Source organism: Dermacentor andersoni, chromosome 2, assembly GCF_023375885.2.
Source record: "Dermacentor andersoni chromosome 2, qqDerAnde1_hic_scaffold, whole genome shotgun sequence".
In the NCBI taxonomy this organism is placed as follows: Eukaryota; Metazoa; Arthropoda; class Arachnida; order Ixodida; family Ixodidae; genus Dermacentor; species Dermacentor andersoni.
Window position 1 is genome coordinate 211,402,960 of NC_092815.1, and position 17,703 is coordinate 211,420,662.

The 17,703-nt window shown below is 51.0% G+C and overlaps 1 protein-coding gene across 1 annotated transcript in view; it reads left to right on the top strand.

Moving 5' to 3' along the window:
• The window catches only part of LOC126540110 (uncharacterized), a 613,572-nt gene that overhangs the window by 124,035 nt on the left and 471,834 nt on the right, over positions 1-17,703 (top strand). The window contains exon 2 of the mRNA XM_050186902.3: positions 96-257. The gene's annotated coding sequence lies outside the window, so the exon portion shown is untranslated. The remainder of the gene's footprint in view (positions 1-95; positions 258-17,703) is intronic.

Below are 17,703 nucleotides of genomic sequence, written 5' to 3' on the forward strand. Positions count from 1 at the left end.
CTCCGATGCTAAACAATGGGTCGAGGCGGGTGGGGGACGGCACCAACGGACGCTGGTGTCGCGTTCGCTGACGCGCGTATCTCGTCCTCCCGCAGATGGCGGCGCCGACTGGAGCCCGGCGTCCGCGTGGTGTCCGTCACCGCGCGGTCGTCTCCTCCGGCGGCCAAAACGGCGCGGGGCGTCTTCGTGCTCGTCGATCGAAAGCAGCTGCCCTCACGGCTCGGCATCGCCGGCCCGTCCGTCGTCGCGTCATGCAGGTGAGTGCTGCTCTGTTCTTGGATAGGCGTGTTCGCCCACCACACCGAAACAAAATAAAGATAACAAGGAAACGCTAAGCATATATGCTCAAATCGAGCTCGCCGTTTTATAGCGGACAGTTAACTGAAGGTGCACTAAAGAGGTACACTGTATCAGTTGAGACTGATAAGGACCCCTCTCAAAACTCTATCTTCGTTTATTTCGCGGTGCGAGTTTGATCATTACGGATAATTTTTTTTTTAATTATTGAAGGCCAACCCACGGCGCCCGTGCATCAGTGTGACGCTTGGGCCCTTGCGGGGGCAGTAAGAGTTGTCGAAACGTGTTAACTTAAGCCTTTGGCTCATTTAGAATAGAATCCAATTCATCTTTACCGATGAAAATTTAACTAGGCTCGAGCAGGCGCTATCGAAAGTCATGACGCCATAGCGACTTAGCGTAAGCTTTCGTTTTTGCGCCTTGGCTGGCTCATCAAGCTTCCTCTCAGGGTAAGAGTGGATTGCGAAAGCTTAATTTACCAATACAACCCAGCTTGTTTATTTTTTTTATTTTTTTTTGGGGGGGGGGGGGGGGTCCCTTTAATGAAATTTGAACGAACCTAGGAAAACCAGCTTTTGCCAAAATTTTGCCTGGAAGCCGTTCAGGGCATTGTTTCCGTTCAGGGCAGTGTTGTAATTCAGTAGTACTGGATCGCTGGGAACATTGTGCAGTCTAATAGGTGGGCACGTAGGATAAGTATTCTGTAGTTTGCTGTGCATAAATATATATTTGCTGTTATCTGTGCCCGTTCCAAAGCACTCAGATTGTGGCCTACGTTTTAGCAAAGCTCTCTGAACTGGAAGGCCTCGGGAATATCTCTCGACAGGTAATAAGCACTAAGATGTTTCTGATTAAATGTGTTTTTTCAATCGATACGCCTTCTTGTTGCTTCCATAGTTTGAAAAAAATAAATATTAAAAATGTGCCGCGTGCTGAATCTATTGCTCTATGGTACCCGATGGTGCTAACACCAAATGGAGGTCACACATTTGATCGCATACTACTTGAAGGCTTAGCACATCTGTAATCGTCTGTCTTATACCTGTGGGTATTTCCTAGTCTCCCTCACACCATAACCTGCTTTTTTTACTTTGTTGGTTTTTTTAACTACATGACTTGGTATTATTCGACCAGTGACGTTGTTTCTCGGAAGTTGCGCTTAATTTATCTCGTTCATTTGACTCGTTAGATGCCCTCGAACTCATTTTTTTTTTTCTGATGGAAAATGTTTTTCTATTGCATCTCACATTTTTTCTTAAGTTCCATCTTGAACAACACCCGTCGGCAAAAAATAATAGAAAAACATACTATTACTGTATAATAGACGTTTGGCGCAGTACAACGTTTATGGTTACAGAGAATGGCCTTACGATCTATCAAACTGTATTGTTACAGCGAGGCAGTACATTAGGACACTTACAATGATTGTCCTTGCGACGGCTTCCTTCTGGAAGCACTCGCATTCCTGAAAATTCTGGATGCCTGTGGCCCAGGTTATTTGCCGCTTTTGGCGATTCTCACCAAAGAAGTTGGAGGGAGACAGAGAAGACAGAATTCGCTACTAAAAAGAAAGATAGGTTGGCTTGAGCCGGTGTGTACTAGGTATTTTTAATCCCCACAGGGGAACGAAGACAAGACGAATTTAGCTGATGATGAATACAAAAATAAATAGTGCTTAGTTCAATTAATTTCATTGTTTATTTGCGATGCCCGCGACCTATAGATGGCGCGCGTGGTAAACCAAGATGGCTGTCCGGAAGAGGATCGTGAGCGGAGCGTAGTGCACGGAAACGTGTTGTAGAACACGTTGCGACAACTTTGTGTCACCACATCATCTTCATTACGTGACATATTGAGCCGCATGGAAGCGGAACTGCGACTATATAGGTAAATAAAGATGAATAAGTACAAATTAAATCCATGCTAATGCATTTTCCGGTGCGCTGAGTAGCTTGTTCCACTCGCGTACATACAGTGCCACGGGAGAATTTTAAGGGGACAGGCGGGAACGCCCCAGTGTACATGCCCTACCTGATGCTTTAGCACTCGAACAGAAAAAAAAAGGAAGAAAGCTGCCACTTGTATCGTGTGACAAGTAATACCCTTTTATCTGTCAGCTATTTGTGGCGTTTTTTAAGCATGAAACAGTCCTTCAAACGCTTACGTTCGACTTAATGCGCGTGACATACGCAGGTAAAGAAAATCATTCGCCAATGCTCGTAGTGATCTTCATTATGTGAATCATCAATGTCTCACATACTTCATTTTTGCACATTTGGCCTCCAGGCAAATGTATTGCAATGTACGTGACATGTGAATAACGTTAATAAATAAATATACCGTTCTCTATTGGAAGACGTATTGCTGCGTGTCTTTGACATATTGCTTGGACTTCGTGCAAGGTTACTGGTAAAAACTTGTTTTCAGCCTGATTTATGCAGCCTCTCATAGGCGCGTAAACTTGAACGCGTTGATCATATGGTAACACGTAAAAGCCTAATAAGCATACCACAAACATTTTATTTCCTAATATGAAAGCCGAAAATTCTACAACCAGTGCGCTGAAAAAGAAAGAGAGAAAAGACAAACTGAAGCAAGTGTAGGCGTAGCCCATCCATACGCGCGAGTGTCTTTTTATATTCTCTGTCCAGTTCGCGCTTTTTCATTCTTCTTAAAGCAAGTGCCCGATGCCACTTTCTGTAACTGCGCGTAATCCCCTTCATTGGTGGGGTCACAACCTTGCCTAACCATAGCCTCACCACCCATTGTTTCTCGATGGATTTTGGCGCAAAGAAGAAGGCTCAATTCGTCGTGGAAAAAATTCGGCTTATGCGCTGGCAAACGCAGCACACGCGCGTACTACTGTTGTTATTGACCACCGGGCGAGCGAAAGAGGTAAACGAAAGCCTGTGCCTGCGCGGCAGGTGCAGGCACAGCCCGGACTAGCCACGTGAAAACGTGGCCATACGGCGTTGTCGTCTGCTCGCCCTCCTCGAGGCGCTACTCTCCTTGGTCGCTGCGTGGCACCACCGTCTGCGGGCATTGCGAATACGGAAGAAAAAGAAAATAGGAAAAGGAAAGCAGAGGAAAACCGTCCCCCTTGGCTTGAAACATGCTTGCCTGTTCACGCGTTCCGCCGCAAATGTCGGTGCAAAGGACGTTAACCTTCCCAATGCGTGAATAGTTCACAGCATGACCAACGTGAGAACTCGGGAAAAGCGAGAATTCAACCCATTAAGGCGGCAAAATTTCTTCAAGGCGCTTATAGCGAGTCCTATAGCGAGCAGGGAGAAGGTACGTGTCACACCGCTGGCTAGAGGCCGTTTTCGTGCCCAGATTCGACACGGCAAAGACACGTTGCCAAAGATGCGGAGAGGGGAGGGGCGAGAGAAAGGGGACTACGCTTATCGCGGTCAAATGAAATAACACCGGACGTCCCCGTGGCCGGGTAGGAGGGCAGGGCAGCGCTCGACGAGAATGGAGAGGTCAGTCGGGGCCTATTTTCTCGCTTCGCCGGCGCGTTTCGAGTGTAGCCAGTGGCGCGGCTGCGGATTTGTCCCTCCTCCCTCCCACACCCGCCCCTCAGTATAGGCTAATCCACTCGAATCGCCAAAGACGCGCCGCTTCGTCGCGCCCTGGCTGCGCACGTTTGCGTGTACGTCTGCGCGCTGCCGCTCGTGTTTGCTTGGGGCGCTCTGCGCGCTGGCGGATTAGTGTGTCGCCGCAGCAGCCGCTGCTTACGCGATGCACTGACGGCGGCGCCGGTGCTTACTGCCCGTCGCCCAAGCCCCCTCCCTTGACGATTTCCATGATGATTGATTTTTCCCTCTCGTCCCCGAGATACACTTACGTGTCTGGGGGCTGCCGGCGCCGCTTCGGTCGGACGTTTCCTGTGCTGAACGCAGCGGCGTTATCTGGCGGGGAGATTCGCATTCCAGTTTTTCCCCCCGAGTCCAGAGCGCCCGTTTCGCCCGTTCTTTGTTTGTTGGTTGGTTCACGGTGTTAAGCGTACGTTCAAAACATACCAGTAAGTATGCTTAGTACATTTAGTATCTACAGTCGGCCACAAGAGTTTGCGGGCACGTCTTCTGCAGAAACATACACATTAGGAAATTGAGGAAACGCATAGCGTTACTCAACAAACAAATAGAAGAACATTGCAGAGTGAGAGAGACAGAGAGAAAGGCAAAGGAAAGACAAGGAGGTTAACGAGAGATGATCTCCAGTTGGCTAACTTCTACTGGGAGAGGGTCAAAGGGATGCGATAGGTGAGATAAATAAAAGAAAAAAATTAACACTGCCGAACTCTTAGTGAACAGCAATGGGATGAGATTTGCAGCGCGATGGACGGCCGGATTGGCACCGGTCACACCTGGCGCCTGCTCCGACACCTCACCCGATCAAGACCAAGGTAATATGCGCAAGATAATACACACGCGCATCAAGGACGATGAAGAAATCCTGTCCGAACTCTGCGACAGATACGCCCCGCAAAACCTGCCTATTCCACACGGGGAATACACGTGAAAACCCAACTCCTCTCTGGACAGAGACTTTGATGAGGTGGAAATTTAAACCGCTTTGCAAAAGCTCAACAGCAATTCCGCCCCGCGACCAGACGGCGTAATCAATAATACCCTTTGTAACTTGGACAACGAGACCATCTCCGAACTGACCGAGAACATTAACGATTGCTGGACCCGAGGTCCATCCCCGACCAGTGGAAAAGAGCAAAAATGTTGCTCATCTCCAAACCCGGGAAACCCCCATATCTCGCCAACCTTCGACCGGTATCACTTACGTCGTGTGTTGGCAAGTTGGTGCAGCACGCCTTCCTCAGCTGGATCAACGCCCACTCGGACGACTTCGAAGCGTATCCGGGCGCCATGCTCGGGTTCCGAGCTCATCTCTCCACGCAGGATGCAGTGTTACAAATCAAACACCAGATACTCGGCAACAAGACGAACTGTGCAGGGCCATTCTAGGATTAGACCTCAAGAAAGCCTTCGACAACGGGGCTCACGCAGTCATACTATGCAGGATTGCGGCACTCAATCTAGGAAACCGAGCGTGCAGCTACATTGAGGATTTCCTTACAAACAGGAGTCTCCTTAACGCTGGGCAAACTCACATCCGAAGACGGGAAAGTGGGCAGTGTCGGCACCCCGCAAGGGTCAGTCATCTCGCCAATGCTCTTTAATCTCATTATTATCATCGAGGGAGTGCATCACGCCATTTGCGCAGACGACATTATGATTTGGGTGTGCGAGGGAAGCGACGGAGAAATCGAGCAGTGGTTTGAGTCCGCGGTCGAGGTGGTGGAAGAGTACCTCGTCGGAACCGGTCTCGTCTGCTCGCCACAAAAATCCTAAATTCTCCTCTACCGCACGACGCTTAAGGGAAGACTCCCAAGGGTTACATCCATCATGCTGCGTACGAAGAAATTTGGGTACACAAAAGACGGACAAGAAACACACAGGGTCAAGTAGATTAAGGTGCTCGGAGTCATCATAGATTCCAACGGCTCGAACGGAGAAACGGTCAGGAATTTCAAGACTGAGATCACGAACACGAGGTGGCTCATCAGAAAAATCACCAACAAACATCATGGTATGAGGGAGGCCAGCGTCGTCAGACTCATACACTCCTTTGCCATTAGGCACATCACCTATGCATCCACCTACTGCAACTGGTACACGGCTGAAAAGGCCAAACTGAAGATCCTCATTAGAAGAACACACAAGAAGGCAATGGGCCTTCCAGATAGCACTAGCACGGAACTTCTGCTACAGCTGGACGTCCACAACACGCTCGAAGAGTTAATAAAGGCACAGCAAATCTCGCATCTCGGTATACTAAGCAGGACACGAACGAGTAGGAGCATCCTGGACAAACTCTGCATAACCTATCACAAGCAGCACGGCGACAAGACATCCCTCCCAAGCTCGATCAGGGAGGAGCTCGAGTTGGCTAACCTACCCTATAACATGCACGCCCAACTCAATCAGGGTCGAAGAGAGAGTAAAGCCAAGGCATTACTACAAGCCTTCGGTAGGGATAAGGAAGCGCTGTTCGTAGACGCGGCAGAATACGAGGATGCGCGTGCTTTCGCAGTGGCAGTCCTCATTACCGGCAAACAATTGATCAGTTCATGCAGTATACGCGGCCAAAACCCCGAGATAGCGGAAGAGGTGGCGATAGCTCTAGCCATCGTTAACTTCTGTAGCAGATACGTACTTAGTAACTCGCAGACGGTGGTCAGAAACTATGCACAAGGCAGACTTTCGCCAGAGGCGGAGGCGATACTCAAAGCCAACGCGAACTATATCTCCTCCGAGGAGACGGAGGAACGACCCACTGTATATGGTTCCCGGCTCACACGTTTCCCGACGCCCCCGTACTCAACCTCAACGAGGACGTCCGTCGCGTAGCGCCAGGTCTCACATTCCGTGCTCGCATAGAAGGATCGTCTCTGGAGGATGGAAATACAACGGAGGGATCGACAGAGAGGGACAGTTTTACCAGATACTGTGACATTACAAAATTTTATCAAAACTCCAAGTGTGTTCATCCACCCCCTAACCCCAAACTCGACAGGGCCTAAGCGGTGGACATGAGGCAGTTACAAACCAAGACCTTCCCCAACTCCATTAGTCTCGGGAGGATATATCCAGACATCTATTCAGACGGTAACTGCAAACTATGCGGCAGGGCTCACGCATCTCTCAGACACATTCTCTGGCAATGTGAGGTTATAGGCAGAAAAATGCAGTCTCCCCAGATGAAGCTGCGGCGCGGTGGACGGCCGGTCTCGCGGATGGTTCGGTCTCGCCTACCAGCTCTTCAGGTGCCGTTGTCATTCCGGCTACGAAAACCACAATCAAATTCAAACTGTCCCACATGACAACAGCGGCAGAGCTTGCCGCCCTGCGGGCTGCCGTCAAATATCTCCTGCAAGAGACACCTCAGAGATGGGTCATTTTTTGCGACTCTGGGGCAGCACTTTAATGTCCGCATTTTGCCCCACATCGTAGGACTCATGAACAGCTGACATATGACATGAGAGAAGCTCACCGTCAAGCTATCGCCAAAGGGCATGGAATTATATTCCGGTGGCTACCTGGACATACCGGCATTGCTGGCAATGGCCTCGCCGACGAAGCCGCCCGGTCTGTCCATCTGGATGCCCGACCGGTTCCAATCCCCTTGTCAAGAATCGGCGCTGCAAGAAAGCTTCATATTGTGGCTAAGGCTACGATACACAAATACTGGTCTTCTTCCAATCTACCGAATTGTCATCTTCATAGGCTGGATCCATTCTTAAAGCACAAGTGCCATAAAAAATTAGACGACAGTATTGTGCCGCCTCTGGCTCGGGGTGGCATTTAGGAAGGCCTTCTCGTTCCGCATTGGAATGGGGCATACGCCCATGTGCAACTCTTGCGGAACCACGGAAACGCTTGAACACATCCTATGTATCTGTCCTCAATACGACGTCGAGCGCGAAGTTCTCCGGACAGCACTGAACCGGTTGGACTCTAGACCATTTTCCGTAATGAAGATCCTTGGACCCTGACCGTACGCGTCGACGGCACAGAAAGCCATGAAAGCGCTCTTGAAATACCTCAAGTCGACAGGTCTTGGGAACCGTGTGTAGACTCGGTGAGGACCTTCCACTGAACGCGAAACTGTGCTCTGTCTCTCTCTCTTCGTCACCATACCCCGTTCCCCCAGTGCAGGGTAGCAAACCGGACGTGCGTCCGGTTAACCTCCCTGTCTTTTCTGTCTTCTCTCTCTCTCTCTTTCGCATAGTGTCTCTGTATGATGCTCTCTTTGTTGATCATGTGGAGTTGACGACGGTCCGTGGGCGTGACTCTTACGGCAGGCGCACCGTTTGTCCGCACAAATACCAGCTTAAAGGGGTTGGGACACCAAATTTTGAGTCTATAAAAAGCATGTTGTAGGCTGCTTCCGTATGCAAGGACACCCAGAACGAGGTATTGGACGCTGCAAACATTTCAAAATAATTTTAATTCAGCTCCAAAAAGTCATTCAAAACTCCTTCTCGTGGTCGAGACCCATCGCTATCGCGGCAGTTATGACGTCACAGAGGAGGAACGAAAATATTGACGTCATAGCACACTAGCACAAAAACGTGACGTATGATGAGTAGCGATGGAATGCCGATTACGGAGCCTGCTGAGCCGAGCGACCGAGCATAGCCTCCACTATGACTGAGCTACAGGCATATAGAAATCCTTTCTTAATGCAAAGAAGGGGTAAGGCGTGCAGACACGGACACAAGAGGAGAGAAGTGGACAAGACGAACGCCGCACGGCGGCCCGCGAACGGCAAACTGCGTGTAACACTAGCCGGCCGAACCGAAAGGGACCAAGATATGCGGCGTTCGTGTTGTCCGCTTCTCTCCTCGCATAGTCGCATAGTTCGGCAGCTCGGAGTGGTCTCTCGTTCGCTTGACCTTTCCCGATGTGAGGGCCCGTCCACGTTACCGGCACGGATCGGAGACTCGCCGCACGCCGTTAGCCGTTCGCGGGCCCCCGTGCGACGGCGGTTTTGCTCGCGAACGGCGACATTTCCTTCCCGTAGAGAGGACGGGCCCGGGACCCATTTGTGCGGTTGTGCGGCAGCCGTACGGCGAAGCGGCCAATCAGCGACCGAGGAGTGGTCACTCTGGCACCGACGGCAGCCTCACCGCCTCTGATCGTACGGCGCCGCCGATATCGTCGCTAGGCCTTTTCCGGTTCACTTCAAAGCTAAAGCTTACGGCGCTTCGGAATGAATCACCGACTCTCACAAGCCGCAATATATTCTTACCGTTGTTGTCGCTCTTCGCAATAATTATAATTATCGCGACATGCACTTCGAATCGCCAGTTGTTTACCTCTGCTGGGAGAGCAAGCGTACGCGCGAGCAGACGACGCAGCATCGTTTTACGTCGCTATTTCTTGTGGCCCACGTGACCAAGCCATGTTGCGTTTCCTCCTCTATGACGTCATAGCATCCCCCGGAGCCCAGAAACCGAAACCGAAATCGCTCGGTATAATAATGCTATTATTAAATGATTTATCGGATATATATGAATCCCGCTGTGTGTATCGTGCTCCCTGAAGCATGACGCAACGTTTGAATAAAGAAACGCATGAACGAAAATTTTGATGTCTCCACCCCTTTAAGATGATGGCCTCAGCTCACCTATTCAGGGCCTGTAGTACAGTTAGCTGAAAACCGCGATAAACTGCAGCTGAAGACGACATTGAAAAAAGAAAGAAGAAAAATGTCTTGATGATACATCTGTGTCCTCAATTACTCTTCATAAAAGTGGAGCTCCTACAGCGCACGTAACCGCAACCTGGCTGCAGCCGTTAACATATTGTGCTTATTTTTATCTTTTGAATGCGGGAGTAGGGGGTGAAGGGGAAGGGGGCAATGTTATGCCTGTGTTAGGACGGACGTCGTATAGTGGACAGCTCCCGATTTTGACCACCTTAATTTTTATTTATTTATTTATTTATTACCTTTTCCCAAACACGCTAAACGAGCGTTTTCGCATTGCGTTCCCATCTCAATGGAGTCGCCGCGGCCGGGACATCTTGTTCCGCTTATCAAGCTCGACGAAATGGCTCTGTGTTTCGTAAGGCTTTTCAATCCCTCATGCCCTTCTTCATGCAGTGCAGCGTGTAGGCGACTAATAGTCTGCATGACATGCCGTCATAAATCTCCGGGTTTCACTAGAGAGCTCTCTCTCTCTCTATCGTTTCCTTCTCGTTCTCTATCCGCTTTGCATGGTGTTACGGTGTTGATTTATGGAGGGTCGCAAAGCGTGACCTTTGACGTGATATATATATATATATATATATATATATATATATATATATATATATATATATATATATATATATATATATATATATAGAAACGCCTATTTCTTTAGCACACAGACGCGTGCGTAATCGCTGCGGCCTATAGAAGTGTTCGGTGTTATAACGGTGCCTCGTTTTGGCGTAATACTGTAGCCGTAGGGCTCCAAGTTCACTGCTCGCAGCAGCGGCGCAGTGCCAGCGCGTGAGCGAAACTGCAGGAGACAAGCCACCACTGGATAAGAAGCCAGCCTGCTTCGTACTAATCGCATCGCTCTGCAGCTACATGAGGTATACGCGTTTGAGCGAAAGTCATTCCTACAGGCCGGCACACACTGCGTCTCCCCTGAGCTCGCTTCTTTTCGGACGAGGGGATTAAAAGCGCTATTCGCGAGCGTGTACGTGCCGCGGCCGCTGCGAGATTGCGGCGCGCATTAGGATGAGGGCGCGCCGCGCTTGGCATTTCAAAAAAATTGCCCCGCTGGGGAGCGAGCGGCACTGCGGTCGCTCTGGCAGCCTCGGTTCTCCTTCTCGCAGGTCGTTTGAGGCTGTGTCCTAATTGGCTTTCTTTCGCAGCGGCGGTGGCGGCAGGCGCGGTGGCCCGTATACGCTGGCAATTTGCGACCGAAAATGCCGTGGCTTCTCTAACGGCGAGAGAAGCGGTCATTGAGAGCTCCGTGCCGTTGTCGCCATAGCGTGCGCTTATTGTACGTTTATGCGGACGACTCCCTTTTATGTACTCTCTCCTTCGCGCACGTTTAAGCGAGCGGGCAGCACGCGTTCCTTTTCGTTTTGGTGGGGAAGCGTCGAATGGCCCATTGAGCGAAAAATCCGGTGTCTGTAGCATGCAGTGAAACGGCACCGAAATTCCCATTGGCCGCGACGCCACGTCACGTGCCCGCCTCGACGGAGCAGAGCGGGCGAGAGGGAACACCTGCTGTTTCGCTAGCGCGCCAGGTGCTGCGTGAAGGGAGAGGGCATCGTCGCGGCGCTACGTCACCAGCGCACATCGGCGGAGCAGTACGGCGACGCGACGCAGTAGGCCGAGACTGGTTGTCGTGACGCGCGCGTGCTCGGAAGCCGGCGCGCGGTCCGTATCTCTCACTCTCTCTCCTCTACCACGCGTTTCTGATGAGTCACGTTAACTATGTAGCCTTCTCGTTGCGCTGGTCTAAACGGGATGAGGCCAAAACCGACGCCCTCGTGCGCAAAAGCATCAAGCGCGTGCTGGGTTTACCACTCTCTACCAGCACCGCGCGTCTCATGCAACTAGGCATGCACAACACCCTGTCAGAGGTGATCGAGGCCCGACGAGTGGCCCAAATAATACGACTCTCATCATCGCGAGCGGAGAGACGCATCCTCGAATCCGTTGGATGCGGTCACCAGGAAATCACGGAGCGCAGCCTGACCCTATCACCCATGGTCCGAGATACGTTCGAGGTAGATTCCATGCCACGTAAAGTCCACCCTCAATTGGCCTCGAGCTCCACCACTGGAAAAGCTGTCGCCACCGTCGGCGTGACGTGCTATTAGGGATCACGTGGACATAGCGGCCGCGTCGGCTGCTTCGGGAGCGCCGAAGTGAGCTGAACACGAGTTTTAAGTTCCCTCGTACGCTGCGGTCCTCATTTAGTGGCGATATTTTCCCGCGTCGAGCGTCTCCTTTACAACGCTTGAAAGCACTACAATAGATAGTGGCTGACTTTGAAGGCGCGCAACATGGTAGGCTACTGCTCGGTGCCGCAGTGCCGGACGTACGCAACGGAGCCCGGTGTCACCGTTATTCACACGTAGCTGCAGGACAAGAAGCTGTGTGAAGCTTGGCTCGCGAAACATAAAACCGGCAAACAGTCATCGGCTACAACTCGGGTATGCAGCAAGCACAGACGCAAGGAAGATTTCTGCTACGGCGCCGGGTCTGCGATGTTCGGAAAACGCGCACTGAGACGCTCGCCCGAGTCCGCTGCCCGACTAATGTCATGACGGTTTGGTCTATGAACTTGCCGATGCTATAGATACTGGCAAGTTCACTGGAGTGAAAGGGAGCGGTAAGAAGCACATTAAAAAAAAGCATGGCATATGGTCATGTTTGTGTTATGAATTAATGCACTGGATTACAAAAAAACACCGATAAACAAACAGTGCGACGCAACTCGAGAAATAATATTGAAACGTCCAAGAATTTAGAAGAAAAAAAAAGATCGAATCGTCGCGACGGCACATCACAGTTCCCCGTAGGCGTCGAAGTCTCTACAATGAAATTATTTTGAACAGCTCTGATAGCGCCCACGCAACAATAGTTGCTCGTATACTGTCAAATGCTCATATTCTGCGGCCTAAAGCTCATGGCACGGTGCGAAAACGCGCACGCGGCGAAAGCGAAACAGTGCGGGGACAAGCATGCAGACGTGCAGTCGGTTGCTGCGAATCTGTGCGATCGCCACATTGAGGCTTCATTCTATTACGCTCCATTTAGTTATACAAACACTATTAGAACATATTTCACATAGTTTGCGCTCAACGTTTACCTACCTTTCACGCAAGAAGCCGGTTCGGGAGACTCCATCGCGGCGACCGCGCGCAGTGGCGTTCACTGTACGTATTCGGTAAAGAGATAGCGTCTGTAAACGATTCTGTGATTTCAGTTTATTTCAGTTTGCCCAAGGTTATTATTTAGACAGTAAAAAACTTCTCTCGTTTCGAAAGTACTTACAGAAATGTCCGGGAGAGCTCGCGCGTGGTGTTTTCAGTGAGCGCTCACAGCAAAACCTATGAGGAGCGCGCCACGTGATCCCTCATACTACGCCAGCGAGGCGCTTCCGATAGATGGCGACTCCGTAACTCCTCGCCGCCAATACTATGTAGGGCGCCGGGTAGCCCGGGCTCGTTCCCTGTTAAAAGTGGCTGCGGCCACTCCGAATCTGGCATGTTTCGTTGACGCCGCCCAATACGAGTGCTCTGATCACTGTGCCGTAGTTTCGGTTGACTCCAATGGCACTCTCATTAACTCAGCATCCGTGCGGAAGGTTTCTGCAACAGTAGCCGAGCAGGTTGCTATAGCTATAACAATGAGTGACCTTCTACGTCCTTCACGTCATTCACTATCTTTACAGACTCCAGGTCTGCAGCCCGAGCGTTCGCCTCCGGCTTGATCTCAAAGGAGGCGGCGGCCATCCTAGGCAGCGAGAGGGCTGCTGGTTTTCATAGCATCAAATGGTTCCCGGCCCATATGGGAATCAATGTGCACTCTGAGGTTGTTAACGCCAATGAGTTGGCACATGACTGTGCGCGAGGTCTTACACACTCCGGCGGTTCAGGTGGACTCACGGGCGGCGACTTAGGACTGCACAGGGATTCGCTTCTCACCTTCCGTGAAATCTTGGCACATTATCACCTTGCTCGGCGGGCCTTTCCGCTACCACATCCTAAACTTAATAGACCACAATCGTCGGCCTTTCACATGCTCCAAACGGGGTCATTCCCCTCCAGGGGCCGATTCAGTCAATGTAGAACCCCACTGTCCAGACTGTGGGGAGGCGTACTGCTCCTTACCCCATACGCTCTGGCGTATGGGATAAGAAGCATAAGGAGCCCTGCGTTACGCAGCTCATCGCTAACCACTCTAACCGACTGGGAGGCAGCCCTTAAGAGCGGCGACTTCTCAGAGCAACTACGGGCTTTCCAGAGGGCCTGCGACAGGGCGGAGGGCCACGATCTTCCGACCTCGACGTGGGTGCGGCCCGCGACAGCTATATACGGAGACTCCCTGAAAAGGGAGGTACCCTAACGCGGTTCCTCAGGACCATTACTAAATATCTTTTGTCGGTCTGTCTGTCTCTCTCTCTCTCACCCCCACTGGGCTTAGCTGCTGCGCACGCCTGCCGGCTTTGGCGGCCGCCGCTGCTTCTTCGGTCTTTCGTCGCCCAGGACGACCGTCGGTAGCATACTTACTTGATTTCTCAGCAACCTAATGATTCCGGTCTACAGCCAACATGCTAATGTAGAAACTGTACAAAAATAATTACCCGCACCAATTTAATCGCGCAAATCGAAAACATATCCCGCAGAAAAACTAAAAAACATTACTCAGAGCGCAAAAAATGGAAGGAGTGGCATTCAATTGGACATTAATGTTTTCGCGTTCACAACTCATAGTGCTTAGCTGTCCTCGGATTTTAGTGATCTGTCATTTGTGTTATTCCTGTTTTCCTCTCTCCCCTCCCCCCCTGTTTAATGTAAAGAAATGCTGCTTAGTTGAGGCGTGCAAAAAAAGTGCATTGAAAGCGGCTTGTCGCACAATTGTTTTTGCGAACAGAGAACGCATTTAATAAATGCCAAAGATCGGGGATAGAAAACTCTTGCATTTGTAATGGTGTTTGTTAATCACCAGCGTTTGGGCCGACCGTCAGATTAGGGCACGGAGTGTCAGCACTAGCTGCGGTCCCCGAGCAAAACGCTGCAGAGATTAACCCACTAGAAACCGCTGGAGAGCATTGGTCCACTAAAGCGTGCCTCTTATTCGCTACAATTAACCCCAAGAATGAAAAAGGAGCTGTCCGGCGGCCTAACAGCTCCTCACTATGAGTGTGGATCATAGCACGGCTTGAGGCGCTCGACGTTGACAATGTTTTGACAAGACGGTTCAACGGATTCGATCACGTAGTTGATGGGAGATGCGCGTTCGACGATACGGCAGGGCCATTCATACTTGGGCTGTAGTTTTGAAGTGAGAACATGTGCAGCGAAAGGAACCGAGAGCCACACTTCGAGGTAAATGTCCGTGCGAGATTACGACACTCTTCAGCATGTCTCGCCGTGACAGAAATGGCGCACATTCAGATGCATCCGGGTGGTATACGGTAGAATTGTGTCGATGTTGTGTGACGGTTGCCGACAGTACAGTAAAAAAAAAAAGAAAAGGTGAGAAGCCAGTGGTGCTCTGAGTAGCGGTGTTGTCACGCGCAGTTTACGAAAGGAAGAATGACGTCCCAATTTGTGTGGGCGGAGGCGACGCACACTGCAAGCATGTCGCCAAGCGTACCGTTGAAACGTTCTGTAAGGCCATTGGTTTGAGGATGGTACTCCGTAGTTGAGCAATGAACAACGTGGCACTCTTTAAGAATGGCTTCAATACTTCGGACAGGAATACGCGTCCGCGATCACTGAGCAGTTCCTGTAGTGGCCCTTGACGCAGGATGAAGTGGCCCATGACGCAGGTCAACTCCCACAATGGCCCAGCGGCTTCCAGCGGATGTCAGGGGAAGGAGCCCATACAAATTGATGCCCACGCACCCAAACGGCCGAGTAGGGCAAGATAAAGGTTGCAGAACGGCTGGCGAGAGGAGAGGTGATTTCCGGTGCTGACAATCGGGGCGACAGCGAACGAACTCGTGAACGTAGCTGTACATCCCTCGCCAGAATTGCCACTGTCGAATGCGTTGGTAAGCTTTCAATTTAAAACTCCCGAGTGTACACAATGTGGATCGGCGTGGAAAGCTGCGCATATCTCGGAACGCAAACTGCGAGGTACTACTAACTACCGCTGGCGCCCGTCGGGGCTATACTTGCGTCGGTGAAGCAGGTTATCGCGAATGGCGAAATGGGGATCTTGACGACGCTACGTGTAAGTGGTTGGTTGTGCTGATGAACCAGAAAGCAATTCTATAAGAATGGCAATCTAATGGTCCTTACACTGCTCAGAAGCGATGGTGATAAGATCGAGCACAGAAATGGCAAACAGGGATAGTGAGGACCAGACATTGTCGTCAGGCAAAGGAGAGCGCTAGAGCGTCGGCGTCAGAATCCTGGCGTCCGCTGCGGTACAGCACGCGGTTATCGTAGTCCTGCAGGTGGAGTGCCCATCGGGCAAGACGGCCTGATGGATGTCCTTGCAAGACGGCCTTGCCTGAGGCAAGGACGACAGCCAACATAGTGCATGGTGATCCGTGACTACAACAAATACATAAAAGGCCGGAACTTAGTAAGAGCCCAGATGATGGCCAGGCATTCTTTTTCTGTTACAGTGTAATTTCTCTCCGTTTTCGTAAGCGTACGACTTGCACAAGCCATGACATATTCAGGAAAGCCTTGTTTGAGCTGGGCAAGAACAGCGGTGAGGCCAACACCGCTGGCATCTGTGTACTCCTCGGTAGGGGCTGTCGGGCCGCAATGGTGTAAAATTGGCGCCGTAGTTAGGAAACGACGCAACTTTGTGAAGGCCTGGTCGCACTCGGACGACCACGAAGTAAGGGGCCCGTTGCTTCTAAGTAGATTCATCAGGGGCGATATGATGGCGGCGAAATTGCGAATGAGGCGTCTGAAATGGGAGCACGAACCTATGAAACTGCGCAATTCTTTGACGGATGTTGGCTTAGGGAATTCGGCGACGTCCCGTAGTTTGGCTAGATCAGGAAGAATTCCATCCTTGGATACGACGTAACCTAGAATTGTCAGCTGCCGAGCCGGAAATCGGCACTTATTTAGGCTTAGTTGCAGGCCAGCGGTTGTTAAACATACCAAAACACACCGGAGCCCTTGAGTCTGGGGCAAAAACAACAACGTCTTCAAGATAGCACAAGCACGTGTGCCACTTCAAGCTGCGCAGAACTGTGCTCATCATGCGTTAAAAAGTTGCGGGCACAGTACAAAGGCCAAAAGGCATAACGCTAAATTCGTATGAGCCCTCGGGTGTGACAAAAGCTGTCTTCGGCCGATCGGCGTCTGCCGTGGGTACTTACCAATACCCTATGCGCAAATCTAGAGATCAAAAGAATTCTGTGCATTGCAGACTGTCAATCGCGTCGTCTATGCGCGGGAGAGGGCAGGCGTCCTTGCGAGTGATCTTGTTGGGGCGCCAAGTGTCCACACAGAACCGCACAGAACCATCTTTCTTCGTAACAAGGACGACAGGGGACGACCACGGACTCTTCGAAGATCGTACCTCCTCGTGTCGAAGCTTGTCGTAGACTTGTTCGTTGATTACACGACGTTCTGCAGGAGATACACGATATGAACTTTGCTGCAGTGGCGGTTGCGAGCCAGTGTCGACGCGATGTGTAACAGCTGACGTCCGGCCCAGGCAAGATTGCCCCAAATCGATAGAAGAACGAAATTCTTCTAAGGGGCACAAAAATGAGACCGCTGGACCGATCTAAAGTCACCGGCAATAGAAAAACCGAACACATCACTGGGCGATAGGTCACACATAGAAACAGCACAATCACAGCAATTGTCATCGAGCACGTCCATAACTTGTACGTCTTCGACCGCTTCCGCATTGCCAAGACATCCCCCTTGGAGCAGCATCATAGGGCATGGGAACGGGCTGCAAACGAAAATGGTACTGGAGCCCTGTGCGATGTCCACTGTCGCAAAGAAGTATTTCAATGACTGGAAAATGTAGAGAGGTCGGCCAGATAATGGAGCATCTGGCCTGCTACTCTACGTAAGGGAAGGGGAAGAGGGGAAGAAAAAGGGTCACAGTGGGGGATGATAATGGGAGGAACGAGGTGAAGGACACATTACA